At 38.6% G+C, this 14,907-nt stretch overlaps 1 non-coding gene across 1 annotated transcript; it reads left to right on the forward strand.

Moving 5' to 3' along the window:
* The first annotated feature begins 14,396 nt into the window (after window positions 1–14,396).
* On the forward strand, window positions 14,397–14,503 carry LOC127133179 (small nucleolar RNA R71). The gene has a single exon (XR_007807171.1). It is a non-coding gene; the product is annotated as a small nucleolar RNA R71 (small nucleolar RNA).
* The last annotated feature ends 404 nt before the right edge of the window (window positions 14,504–14,907 follow it).

A 14,907-nucleotide genomic window follows, 5' to 3' on the forward strand; every position in this document is an offset into this window, starting at 1 on the left:
TACTTTGTTTGACATACTGCTGTACCCTCATCAAGTTGCTTTATCTGAAGACCTAGGAAGTAATTCAGCTCCCCCATAAGACTCATCTCAAATTCACCCTGCATAACCTTAGAAAATTCTTCGACCAAGTGTATGTTAGTTGAACCAAAAATTATATCGTCTACATAAACTTGAACTAAAAGGATGTGTTTTCCCTTGTGTTTAATAAAGAGAGTATTATCCACTTTACCTCTTGAATATCCATGATCAATTAGAAATTTGCTAAGCCTTTCATACCAAACCCGAGGGGCTTGTTTAAGACCATACAAAGCTCGTTTTAATTTGTAAACATAATTTGGATTTTCAGCATTCTCAAAACCAGGAGGTTGTGAGACACATACCTCTTCATTTATGACACCATTTAGAAAAGCACTCTTTACGTCCATTTGGTAAAGCTTAAAATTATTAGAACACGCATAGGCAAGCAAGAGACGTATAGCTTCAAGGCGAGCAACTGGAGCATAAGTTTCCTCATAGTCTATGCCCTCCTCTTGGTTATACCCTTGTGCTACTAAACGTGCCTTGTTCCTAGTTATCACTCTGTTTTCATCAAGCTTATTTCTAAAAACCCATTTAGTACCTATGATATGATGATCTCGCGGACGAGGGACAAGTTCCCAAACGGCATTTCTTTTAAATTGATTAAGCTCTTCTTGCATGGCCATTAGCCAAAATTCATCAATTAAGGCCTCTTTGGCATTTTTAGGTTCTACTTGTGAAACAAACGCGAAGTGAGAACAAAAATTACTTATCTTAGAACGAGTCATTACTCCCTTTGAAATATCTCCCAAGATGTTGTCAATAGGATGGTCTTTTGAAGATTTCCAAGCTGATGGAAGGTCATTCACTTCAGCTGTCCTTTCTTCCTTGTCTTCTTCATGACTAGTATCTTCCTCCTTCTCATGGGCAACTGTTCTGGACTGATCAGTTTCCGTAACAACTTCTTTGAGTATGTCTTCTGTAGATACACATGCGTCATCAAAAGAAATACCTTTTCCGACACTTTTCGGATAAGACTCATCAAAAGAAACATGGACAGATTCTTCAACAGTAAGTAAACGCTTATTATATACTATATATGCTTTACTTGATTGTGAGTATCCAAGAAAGATACCTTCATCCGCTTTTGCATCAAACTTCCCAATATTTTCCTTACCATTATTCAAAACAAAACACTTACAACTGAATACGTGAAGATGTGACAAGTTTGGCTTTCTTCCTTTTAAAAGCTCATAAGGGGTTTTATTTAAAATAGGAAGAATTAAGATCCTGTTTAAAACATAACAAGCTGTGCTAACTGCATCAGCCCAAAAGTATTTTGGTAATCCACCCTCATTTAGCATTGTTCTTGCCAACTCCTCTAAAACACGATTTTTACGCTCCACAACGCCATTTTGTTGTGGAGTTCGAGGAGCTGAAAAGTTATGCTCAATACCATACTTGTCACAGTACTTATCAAAGTGATAGTTTTGAAATTCACCACCATGATCGCTACGAATTGTAACTATTTTGGAATTCATTTTATTTTGGGACAGATTTGCAAAATTCTTAAAAGCAGAAAAAGTTTCATCTTTGCTATGAAGGAATATAGTCCAAGTAAATCTAGAATAGTCGTCAACAATTACAAAACCATAATAATTTCCACCTAAGCTCTTTGTCCTAGAAAGTCCAAAGAGATCCATATGGAGAAGCTCAAGGGGTCGTGAAGTTGAAATTACATTTTTAGATTTGAAAGAGACCCTTGTTTGTTTTCCCATTTGGCACGCGTCACATAGGTGGTCTTTTGAAAATTTTATTTTTGGAAGACCGACTACTAGATCCTTAGATACAACCTTATTTAGCAAATCGAAATTAACATGCGCTAAACGTCTATGCCAAAGCCAAGAATCATCATTCAAGGTAACTAGACATTTAGTACTTGTTAAAGATACATCAAAAAGGTCAAGCATATAGATATTGTTTACTCTTACACCATTAAACACAACGTTCTGTTCAGCATGTTCAATTATGCAGCAAGTTTTTGTGAAAGAAACTTTATAGCCCTTGTCACACAATTGACTTATGCTTAACAAATTGTGTTTAAGCCCCTCTACTAAATGGACATCAGAAATAGTAGTGGTAGAGGGATTACCTACACTACCTTTGCCAAGTATAGCTCCTTTGTTATTGTCTCCATAAGTAACATATCCCTCCTTCTTTGCTTTAAAGTCTATGAAAAGCGATATGTCACCGGTCATGTGCCTTGAGCAACCGCTGTCAAGAAACCATCTTCTATCTACGGAAGCAAGGCACTCATCCTACAATATCAAAAGAGAGAAGTCGGTACCCAATTTTCATTGGGTCCAAGTGGGTAAGTGCTAACATGGTTGCCTTTTGGCTTCCATTGATAAATACCTTTAGGAACAAGAAATCTCCTAAACTTGCATTTCTCAATGGTATGGCCAGCATGACAACAATAATGACATAAACCATGATGATGCGTTTGTTTATTCTTGTTCATTAAATCCTTTGGAATAAAAGAGTATTTTGCATATGGTGGATTTAATGACTTCTTAAACAACCTAGAGTCAACAGCATAAGTAATCTTAGGTTGTAAAGCTTTTTCCAATTTGACCTTGAGAGTGTTTACCTCTTTTTGCCAAATATGACAAGCGTCACAATACCTAACTTTACTACATCCATCAATGTCAATATCTTTTGAATTTTCTGCAATACTAGCTTTTAACGATTCTAAATCATTTTCAGCTTTGTATACTTTACCTTCCAGAAATGAAAAAATTTGTTTATCGGAAGATAATCTTTTAAAAGCATCTACAGCTTCGTTATGCAGTTTTTCAAAAGTTATTTTCAGTTCAGAAAAAGTCATAGAAGAGAAGTTATTATAGTAGGCTTGTTTTACCTTTTTATCATTGATTTTCTTCTTGTGGTAGGACAAATTTCTGGTGTGAGCCATAAGGCACAGATTTACGGTTTCATCACTATCACTTGAACTTTGTGTGCTTGATGAATCGTTGTCACTTTCCCATGCAATGTAAGCTCTTCTTGGTTTGTTGTACCCTTTTGGTGGAGCTTTTCCTTGATCCTTATACTTCATAGGACAATCTGTTTTATAATGTCCAGATTTGCCACAATTAAAACAAGATCCTCTTCCTCTACTCTTCTTATTCTCTTCCTGTTTTGAATCTGTAAACTGTCTTCGAAACTTCATGAGATTTTTGTCGGAATGCTTGACTCCGTTCTTTCGAATAAATCTATTATATCTCCTTACAAAAAGTCCCATTTCCTCATCATCCGAATCTTTGTCACTACTAGAATCATTGTCACTTTGCTCTTTTCGTGAGGACTTAGAGCTAGAGGCCACAAGAGCTATTGGCTTCTTCTCTCCCTCTTTGTCCATCTTCTTCTCCTTTTCCTTCTTACTTTTGTTCTCAAACTTTTCAAGACTTTCTAATCCTTGCTGATGTTCTTCCAGCTTTCCAAACAGTGTTGTAATCGTAAGTGTCGTTAGATCGTTGGCTTCCTTGATAGCTGTTACTTTAGGTTGCCATTCCCTGCTAAGACACCTCAGAATTTTATTAGTAGCTATTTCATTGGAAACAGGTTTTCCAAGTGCATTCGACCGATTAGTGAGATGAGTGAATCTCTTTTGCATGTCGGAGATAGATTCTCCTTGTTTCATGCGAAAGAGCTCAAACTCTTGATTGAGTGTGTTAATACGGGACTGTTTTACTTCAGTAGTACCCTCATGGGCAACTTCTAAAGCATCCCACATTTCTTTAGTTGTCGTGCAATGGGATACCCGATAATACTCATCAACACCAAGTGCTGAAATTAGCATATTTCGAGCTCTCCAATCGCACGACCACTTTTTCTCATCTTTCTCATTCCAATCAGCTTCTGGTTTAGGAACTATGGCGCCAGCCGCATTTGTCATAGTAATTTGAAAAGGACCATTTTCAATGGCAGCCCATACTAGCCTATCAACAGAATTTATATGAACTCGCATGCAGTCTTTCCAGTAGCCGTAATTTTCACTGTTGAAAATCGACGCTCTATTATACACCCCCTTTGGTTCAGAATCCATATCGTTACAGGCAGCCACATAGAACCAGCGAACCAGGCTCTGATACCACTTGTTAGACGGTGTGGCTAGTGATCGAGAGGGGGGGGGGGTGAATAGACCACCTCTTTAAAATAAACGGATTTAAAATTCTTATCAGAGTTATTGAAACTTAGCGGAAAATTTCAGTCCCGAATCGACTTCCGTCTATTCTGAACCGCTACTGGAAAACCGGACACGCGAATTTGTTGCTGGATTTGAATTAGAACGACATAGATTATTAACACCAGAATCTTATCTAATTGAATGCACTTATCACTAAATCCTAATTCCAATGAATAAAACTCAACTAACAGTTTTGTCAAACAATTGGTGTGTATGTGATCAATGATGAACAATGGTGGACTTTAGCTAAAGAAGTTTTCTTGCCACTATTGTATCACGAAAAATACATCCACAACACACTAACTGAAATTACAAAACTGTTGAAAACGTAAAGAGAGATAAGGAAAGAATACAATACGCAGAGATTTGGTAAGGAAGTTCCCCACTGTCGTCCTCACGTGTGGGTACGTCTCCCTCTCAATTTCAAATGAAATTGAGAACTGTAATTATCAATAATGCTGAATTCGTTGATACAAGGTTATAGTACAAAGATAGAATTCTAAATCCCAAGAACTTCTTCTTGTATGAAACCTCCACTTGATCTGAGCTCGATCAAGAATTTCCTACAAGAAATTGCAAACAATTCACCGGTTCCACGACCTGTTTGCGAAATCACCCGATTTCCAAACCCTACGCTGCGGCTGAATCTGTTCTACAAATGTGACTGACAAACCCGCAAGAACACTCCAGTTCTTGAAGGACAAACCAATTGGTTTTTCCTCGAAACCCCCTTCAATCTTCAACTCAGCTAGATCCTCGATCGTTCCACTGAACACCTCAGCTTGATCCTTGATCGTACCACTGAACGTTATCTCGTTGATCCTTTAATCCAAAGAACAAGAATGATTATGTGTTGATGTTCTTGAAGAAAAGAGATTGAGAAGATGAAGAAGATGAAGTCTCTTTCAGGTTTCTAACTGCTCAAAAACAATTGCTGCTACACACTTCTTTGATCTTGTGTTCAACTGTTTTTCTCTTCTGAATTCGTACCTTTTTCACTTCTGTCAAAATACTACTTATATATGAAAGACAGAAGTTGTTAGTAGACAAAACAGACTTATGCATTGATACAAAAGGTTATGCATCGATGCATACTGTAACTTTGATTAATTTTAGAGAATTAATGTAAGCATGTATCGATGCAAAGCTCGTATGTATCGATACATAGAGCATTTTAACTAAGCATGTATCGATACAAGACTCGTATGGATCGATACATAGAGCATTTTAACTGACCATGTATCGATACAAGACTCGTATGGATCGATACATACTGAAGCAAAAACGTTTTGTGATTTACAACAAATTTATGGATCGATGCATATGAACATGTATTGATACATACTGACACAAAATAGTTTTTATGAGTTCTTTTAAGAGATGTATCAATGTGGATCTTTATGTAAAGACATGAAACAATAGTATAGGCTAAAAACACAAATGAATCATGTAAAATAATGCACAACCAACAATTAGACAATGATCACACAATTTGCTATCATTCAAAACTTATTCAAAGTAAAGAATTTGCTCACATTGCCGGGTGTACAGTTTTTTCTTTTTATCCCTAATTTTTGCCCGAACCTTTTTCATTTTCATTTTTTTTTGGTTCGCCGGGATGCCCATTTTTTCCTGGACTATTTTATTCTTTTCGTCCAGCGGGTCTCTTATACGAAGTATTTTTTAACTGCGTCCGCATTCACAGGGGATGGAAAATCCTTGCCATCCATGGTTGTTAATAACAAGGCTCCGCCAGAGAAAACCTTCTTGACCATGAATGAACCCTCATAATTGGGTGTCCACTTGCCCCGACGATCGTTCTGAGGAGGCGGAATCCTTTTCAACACCATATCTCCCACGTGGTACACACGAGGTCGCACCTTCCAGTCAAAAGCACGCTTCATTCGCTGCTGGTACAACTGCCCATGACCAATGGCTGCCAGCCTCTTTTCCTCAATCAGGCTCATCTCTTCATACCGAGTCCTTACCCATTCAACCTCTTCCAATTTTACATCCATCAGGACTCTTAGAGAAGGAATCTCCACTTCAACAGGTAGGACTGCTTCCATCCCATACACCAGCGAGAAAGGCGTTGCCCCAGTAGATGTGCGCACTGAGGTTCGATACCCGCGCAAGCTTCGTATTCAGCCACATTGTTGGTGTATTCAAATGTTAGTCGGGCAGTGATGCGTTGTTTTTCGCAAGTGTACGAACGCGTCAGAGTAATATAAAAGATTATCGAATCCACAAAGACCAAGTGTCAATCTATCGTTATCTGTCGTTATGGTGTTTATCAAAGGCAGTCAAAATAGGTGTTTTTGTAGTGTGCAATGAAAAGTAAAGTATTGAAATAAAGATAATTAATAAAGACAGGGTCGAATGTAATTCACGTAATTAATTGATAATCTAAGTACTTGCTAGTAGAGCTACTTATGGGCAGTGTTTCCTACTTTGAAAAGAACTAATTTAATAGGAACTATCGCTTTCGCGTATTCAGAACCGAGTTGTACTCCCTAATCAAACCCTCTTATTGTCACTTATAAAAAGGCGTGCATTGCGTTAGAGTAGTAAACCTATTTTTAAGAAATATAGTATCTTGACTAAGTTGAAAAGTATTATAACCTGGATTTCTTAACCAAAAGAGGTTCTCACGAACCAGACTCTAAACTTATAAACGCGTCCGAAAATAGTTTTAAAATCTCTTTTCTTCTTAATGTTAAAAACTCCTAATGAACTATAAAAACAATTAAGTTTAAAAAGACGTTGGACGGCTTTCGATCTTACCCAACGGAATTGAAGTGCGGGAAAACTTAAGTTGAAAGTTAAAATAGCCCTTAAGTGTTTCTACGAACAATTGTACGGATTACTGGTTTAATTACGATCCTTACATTCTAGCCTTATAAATTTAGCTAGACATGGTAAACTAAAAGTGCATTAAAATAAATAAAAGTAGTGCGAGTGCGGAAAGTAAATAATTTAAAGCGAGTGCGAAAAGTAAATAATTTAAAGCGAGTGCGAGGAAATAAACAAAGTAAAAGCGAGTGCGGGAAATAAATAAAGTAAAGGCGAGTGCGGGAAATAAATAAAGTAAAAGCGAGTGCAGGAAATAAATAAAGTAAAGGCGAGTAATAAAAACCTGCTCCAATCGGAGGGCTGAGTAAATTGCAATGCGGAAAAGAAAATGGCGGCAGGATTAACTTCCTTCCAAAGTGCTCTAAACTCGATTACAGACTCTATCACAGACTTGATTACACAATTGTGGTAACACTCCAATGCGAAGAGATTACCACTATAAAATACTGAATATATGCCTAAGTGAAACAAAGTTGCTTCTGAGTTTGCCTCCGTTCTAAGTTTGGATGCTTGTAAAACTGAATTCGCGTTTCTATTTATAAGCAAATAAAAAAAGGTGGAATTGACTTGGATGCCCTTCAACTTGAAAATAGAGGAAACCGTTTCCTTCTTGTGGCGCCCGCCACAAGGCTATGGCGCCCGCCACAAGCACAAAGTGGGGCGCCTTAGTGGATGTAGTGGGGAAACGTGGGAGTTGAGGAAGTTGGACTTGGACACGTCATGGCTTGGTCTGTGGCGCCCGCCATGGGGTAGGCCATAAGCACAAAATGCTGAATTTTAGGGTTTTTAGGCCTTTTTTAACTCCTTTTCTCGATCGGGGCTCCGATTAAAGTAAAAACCTAAAAACAAAGAAAAACATAACAATAACACAACAAAATGATAATAAAACAACTAGAATGCATGTGAAATCGGAGTCGAAAATACGTAAATTTTAGTGTGATCAAACTCTCCCACACTTAAACCTTTGCTTGTCCTCAAGAAAAACATTGAAAAGCTCATAAAAGAAAATTTATGAAAACGAGTGCTTCAGGTAAAAATTCTAAGTTACAAGTCGGGATGCAGTGATAGGTACTAACTGAGTGAACTAAGGGTATCATGATGACACTAATCCGCAAATACGGACATAAACTTCATTCCTATATTAACCAACCCATATTATCCCACAATACCTAGGCCTGCCTCTTCATCTCTTTTGTGTCCTTTTCATTCAGGCGCAATCACATTAAGCCCGTTATCCGTACATACTTCTTAGTAGAGTGGCCTGTTAGTGATTATGATCAGAGCTTGGGGTTTTTGGCACATAAACATGTGTAAACCCTTTTATTGGACCCAACTGTAGTTGTGGGGGATCGGATCGTAATCCGTCCTACCGAGTTCAGTGCCAGATACCTCTGAACCAACTAGCAGTGAGTACTGCTTTTCTTTTTCTTTTTCTTTTTGTAGCAATTTTTTACAATTCTTTGGTTTAAATGACTTTGTGAGGGTCACCTATACCGGAGTTGCCTTTTTGCTTTCTTTTATTTTTTATTTTTTTCTGGATCATTCACTTATTTGCATCGGTCCCCTACGTAGAGGATGCGTAGGCCGAAGCTGACTGCTGAAATAAACTACTAAGGACTTATACGGAAATGATGATTAAGGCCATGGTATATGGGGTTTCGGGAATGATTCCTATATTTACGAAGCTTATGGTGCTAAAACAGATACTGATGTTTCGCAAAGTTCTCCCAAGTCACCGCATCCTTACTCAAAACATGTCCTTAAAACCTGAAAACTTTCGAAATAACACTATTTTCTTTTGCAAAAAAAATTTTGGTGGGGCTAAAGGTATGGGGAGACTAGATTGTACTAAAGATCTACTGTATTTGGTGACTCGTCAGACTCATGCATTATACTAAAAAGCAAAATTAAACAACTAAAAGGAAAATTAAACAATCTAAAAACAGCAAATAAAAATGATAAAGGAAAAGCGAGAAAAACAATAAAGAAAAGACGATAGAGTCTCCTCCCACACTTAAATCGAACATTGTCCCCAATGTTTCGAAATAAGATAAGGAAGAGTTACCTGGCAACCTATTACTGACCACTAGTGCCCTCGCCATCCTGAGGTGGACGACGGGATCGGGTACAACGACGGTCTCTCTGATCCATCCTCGCCTGCAGGGCATCCTGAGCGGTCCTCACCTCTCGAAGGTTACCTAGAATGGAACCTTGAGTGGCTTCGATGAGTGCCATGTGTCGCTGGTTGTATTGTTGCTGACGGGCTTGCGTATTTGTAATCACTTGCAGGGACTGTAGAACAGTGTCGTAGGATCTGTCTGTCCTCCGCTGCGATTCTTGCATGAAGCTCATGTTATCCGCCAGTTGTTGTTGGATGGTAAAATGAAAGTAAATAAATACGAAAAAGTAAAATGAAAGAAAAACCATGGGTTGCCTCCTACGCAGCACTTGTTTAACGTCATTAGCTTGACGATTAGAATTTATACACCTGTAGTAGTAGGAATCGGTGGATCAATCAGGGTGTGGCTTGAGTAGTATGTTGGAATGTCTCCTCCTTCGTAGAGCTTCAGTCTTTGTCCATTTACAATGAATGGGATACAGGTTTGGTTCTTGATTTCTACGGCTCCAGATCTCAGAATCTTGGATACTTCAAAAGGACCAGTCCATCTTGAACGTAGCTTTCCAGGGAAGAGTCGTAACCTAGTGTTGAAAAGGAGAACAAAATCGCCTACATTGAAGTTTTTCTTTACTATTCTTTTGTCGTGATAGGCTTTTGTCCTCTCTTTATATATTTTTGCATTCTCATAGGCAAATTTCCTAAGTTCTTCTAATTTATGAATGTCTAGGGTACGCTTTTCTCCAGCGGCTAGGTAGTCTAAATTCAAAGTTTTAATGGCCCAATAGGCCTTATGCTCTAATTCGAATGGTAAGTGACATGATTTTCCATAAACTAGTTGATAAGGAGTAGTTCCTATAGGGGTTTTGAAAGCGGTTCTGTAGGCCCATAATGCTTCTTGAAGCTTCTGAGACCAGTCTCTCCTAGAAATAGAAACAGTTTTTTCTAGGATTTGTTTTATCTCCCTATTAGATACTTCTACTTGGCCACTAGTTTGTGGGTGGTATGGTGTTGCTACTCTATGCCTATCTCCATATTTTCTTAAAAGTTTGTCAAATATTCTCGATATAAAGTGTGATCCTCCATCGCTTATGACTAAACGTGGTGTTCCAAATCTAGGGAATATATAGTTTTTAAATAGTTTGATTACTACCCTAGTGTCGTTTGTCGGTGCAGCTATAGCTTCAATCCACTTAGACACATAGTCTACAGCTACTAAGGTGTACCTATTTCCTAAGGATGGTGGAAAAGGTCCCATGAAATCTATACCCCATACGTCAAAGAGTTCTACTTCCTGAATGTTTCTTAAGGGCATTTCATCACGTCTTGAAATGTTTCCAGTGCGTTGGCATCTATCACATTTGACAATGCAAGCATAGACATCACGCCACATGGTAGGCCAGAATAGGCCATCTTGAAGAATCTTGGCGTATGTCTTAGAGGTGCTCGCATGTCCACCATAAGGTGCAGAATGACAATGCTCGATAATACTATTTACCTCTTCTTCTGGAACGCAACGGCGAAAAATGCCATCTTTACCCCTTTTGAAAAGGAGTGGTTCGTCCCAATAGAAGTTTCTCACATCGTGGAAGAATTTCTTCTTGCGGTGGTAGTCAAGATCAGGGGGTACTATATCAGCAGCTAGGTAATTAACGAAATCTGCATACCAGGGTATGTTACTTATTGCTAAGGAATTTTGGAAATGCTCATAAGGATCTATGTTATTATCTGCAATGGTTTCTACTTTAGCTATCAGTCTATCATAGGCGAAATCATCATTTATGGGTACTAGTTCAGGTTTTAGATGTTCTAGCCTAGAAAGGTGATCGGCTACTACATTTTCAGTGCCTTTTTTTATCTCTTATATCTAAATCAAACTCTTGTAGTAATAGAATCCATCGGAGTAACCTGAGCTTGGCATCTTTTTTACTTAATAGGTAACGAATGGCGGCATGATCGGTGTAAACAATAATTTTTGCTCCTACTAGATAAGATCTAAATTTGTCTATAGCGAAAACTACAGCGAGTAATTCTTTTTCGGTTGTTGCGTAATTAAGTTGGGCAGCATCTAGGGTTCTACTGGCATAATAAATGGCATGTAATTTTTTATCTTTCCTTTGTCCTAGAACGGCTCCAACTGCATAATCACTAGCATCGCACATTATCTCAAAAGGTTCCGACCAATCAGGTGGTTTCATAATGGGTGCAGATACTAATGCTTGTTTTAAAAGATTAAATGCGTCATTACATTTTTCGTCGAAAATGAATTCAGCATCTTTCATTAAAAGTCCAGTTAAAGGTTTTGTTAATTTGGAGAAGTCCTTAATAAAACGCTGGTAGAATCCAGCGTGTCCAAGAAAGCTTCAGACTTCTCTAATGGTTTTTGGGGGTTTTAGGTTTTTTATAACTTCTATTTTAGCTTTATCTACCTCTATACCTTTTTCGGAAACTATATGTCCTAAAACTATTCCTTCGGTCACCATGAAATGACATTTTTCCCAATTTAGCACGAGGTTCACCTCCACACATCTCTCCAGGATTTTCTCAAGGTTAGCAAGACAATTGTGGAAATCGAATCCGCAAACTGAGAAATCATCCATAAACACTTCCATGATACCATCTAGGTAATCTGCGAATATTGACATCATGCAGCGTTGGAAAGTAGCTTGAGCGTTACAGAGGCCGAACGACATTCGTCTGTAGGCAAAAGTTCCATAGGGGCATGTAAAGGTAGTTTTTTCTTGATCTTCGGGGTGGATAGGTATTTGGAAGAATCCAGAGTATCCATCTAGATAACAGAAGTAAGAGTGTCTGGCTAGACGCTCCAACATCTGGTCAATAAATGGTAAAGGGAAATGGTCCTTCCTAGTTGCTTTATTTAATTTTCTATAATCTATACACATCCGCCAGCCTCCTTCTAAACGTTTTGCTACATGTTCGCCTTTATCGTTTTGCACGACTGTGATGCCTCCCTTTTTAGGTACTACATGCACATGGCTCACCCACTTACTATCAGAGATCTGGTAGATTATACCTGCCTCAAGTAACTTAAGAACTTCCTTCTTAACAACATCACTCATTATAGGGTTTATTCTTCTCTGATGCTCCCTAGAGGGTTTTGAATCTTCTTCTAATGAAATCCGATGCATGCATACGGATGGGCTTATACCTTTCAGGTCAGAGATATTATATCCTAAGGATGAGGGGTGTCTTCGTAAAACGTCTAAAAGTTGGTTCGTTTCCTCTTGGCTCAAGGTAGCACTAACTATAACTGGGCGGTTCATCTTTTCATCGAGGAACTCATATCTCAGGTTCTTAGGCAGTTCATTAAGTTCAAAGGTTGGTTTCTTAGGGCATGGCATAGGATCTGGAGTAAGGGATAAACATTCGTAAAGGTTATCATCGATGTAAGGTTCTTTAAAGTCATCATCTTCCTTTATGGGGGTTGATGGTAACTTAATAATTTCTTTTTGTTCTAATTCTCTAACACATTCATCAATGATATCTAAGGCATAACACGAGTCTCCCATCACAGGTGCCATAAGAAATTTCGAAAGTACAAATTCTATTTTCTCGTTACCTACCTCAAATGTCAACTTTCCTTTCTTGACATCTATTATGTCTCCTGCAGTTGATAAGAACGGTCTACCTAGAAGAATTGGTATATCATTGTCCTCTTTGATGTCCATGACGATAAAATCAGTAGGGATAAATAACTGACCTATCATAACAGGGACATCTTCTAAAATGCCTATCGGATATTTAACAGATCTATCGGCTAACTGAAGTGACATCTTAGTGGGTTGTAATTCTCCTAAGTTTAATCTCTCACAAACTGCTAGAGGCATTAAGCTCACACTAGCTCCTAAGTCTAAAAAAGCTTTTTCGATGACATGATTACCCAAAAGGCAAGGAATGGAGAAATTTCCAGGATCTTTACCTTTCTTTGCTAATTTGTCCTCGGAAATAGCATTACATTCCAAAGGCTTCGGATCGTCAAGTCTATGTTTGTTGGTAAGGATGTCTTTCAGAAAATTTGCATAAGAAGGTATTTGGGTAATGGCTTCTGTGAAAGGGATTTCTACATGAAGTTTTTCTATAACTTTAATAAATTTTTGATACTGTTTATTGATCTGGGTTTGTTTGAGTCTTTGGGGATATGGTATAGGTGGTTTATATGGCGGGGGTGGTACGTAAATTTTATCTTTAGGTTCTTCTCCTTTATCTCGACCATCCTGGTTTTCAGATTCCTCTGGTTCCTTTACTTCGTCCGTGGGTTTGGTACATTCCTTAGAAGTTTCGGGTTCACTTAATCTTTGGTTTGGTGGCTCATCATAAGCGTTCCCACTTCGTAGGGTAATGGCATTGGCTTGTCCTCTCGGATTTTGTTGAGGTTGTCCAGGGAATTGTCCTCCAGGTGTAGTCTGAGGGGCTTGGTTTAAAGCTACCTGAGAGATCTGGGTTTCAAGCATCTTGGTATGAGTAACTATTTGGTCAACCTTGGTTCCTAACTGAGTAATCAATTCGTTCACATGAATGTTTTGGTTCATGAACTCCTTGTTTTGTTGGGTTTGAGCGGTGATAAAATTTTCCATAATTTTCTCAAGGCTCGGTTTTGGTGGTACAGGTTGCATAGGTTGATTTGATATAGGGGCTTGATAACTAGGTCTAGGAGGTGCAATATTTTGAATAGGGTTATTGTTTTTATAGGAGAAGTTCGGGTGATTCCTCCATCCAGGGTTATAGGTATTCGAGTATGGGTTCCCTTGGGTGTAGTTCACTTGCTCGGAGTGGGTTTCATTTAATAGACTGCATTCTGCGGATTGGTGTCCTTGGGTTCCACATATCTCACAATCCGACGAAACTGCGGCTACAGTATTCGGGTTCGTGTGCATATGCTCGACTTTAAGGGCTAATGCGTCCATTTTAGCTTGCATCATGTCTATAGAGCTTAGTTCATGCACTCCTCCTTGGGCTTCCTTCTTCTCAACTGTCGCTCGTTCGACTCCCCATGATTGATGGTTTTGAGCCACATCTTCAATGAGGGCGCTAGCTTCAGGGTAAGGTTTGTTCATCAGAGCACCGCCTGCGGCAGCGTCGATGGTCATCTTTGTGTTGTAATGAAGTCCATTATAGAAGGTTTGAATGATTAACCAATTTTCTAAACCATGATGTGGGCATGCTCGTAACAACTCTTTATATCTCTCCCAAGCTTCAAACAGCGATTCTCCTTGGTTTTGGGTAAATCTAGTTATATGGTTTCAAAGAACGGCGGTCTTACTCAGGGGAAAATATCTAGCAAGAAAAACTCTTCTAAGGTTATCCCAAGTCGTAATGGAATTAGGTGAAAGGGAATCTAACCATGATAGGGCTTTATCTCTGAGGGAAAAAGGAAATAATCTTAAACGTATTGCCTCAGGAGAAGCTCCATTGGTTTTAAAAGTATCTGCTAATTGAAGAAATATTTTTAAATGTTGGTTAGGGTTATCGGTAGCGAGACCCGCGAATTGTCTCTGTTGCACTAGTTGTAACAGGGATGGTTTAAGTTCAAAATTATTGGCTGGGATGATTGGGTTTACTATACTAGAACTAGGTTCTTCGTTAGATGGTTGAGCGAAGTCCTTAAGAGGTCTTTGGTTTTGATCTTCGGCCATAGCTCTCTTAATTCTATGAA

Source organism: Lathyrus oleraceus, chromosome 3, assembly GCF_024323335.1.
Source record: "Lathyrus oleraceus cultivar Zhongwan6 chromosome 3, CAAS_Psat_ZW6_1.0, whole genome shotgun sequence".
Lineage (NCBI taxonomy): Eukaryota > Viridiplantae > Streptophyta > Magnoliopsida > Fabales > Fabaceae > Lathyrus > Lathyrus oleraceus.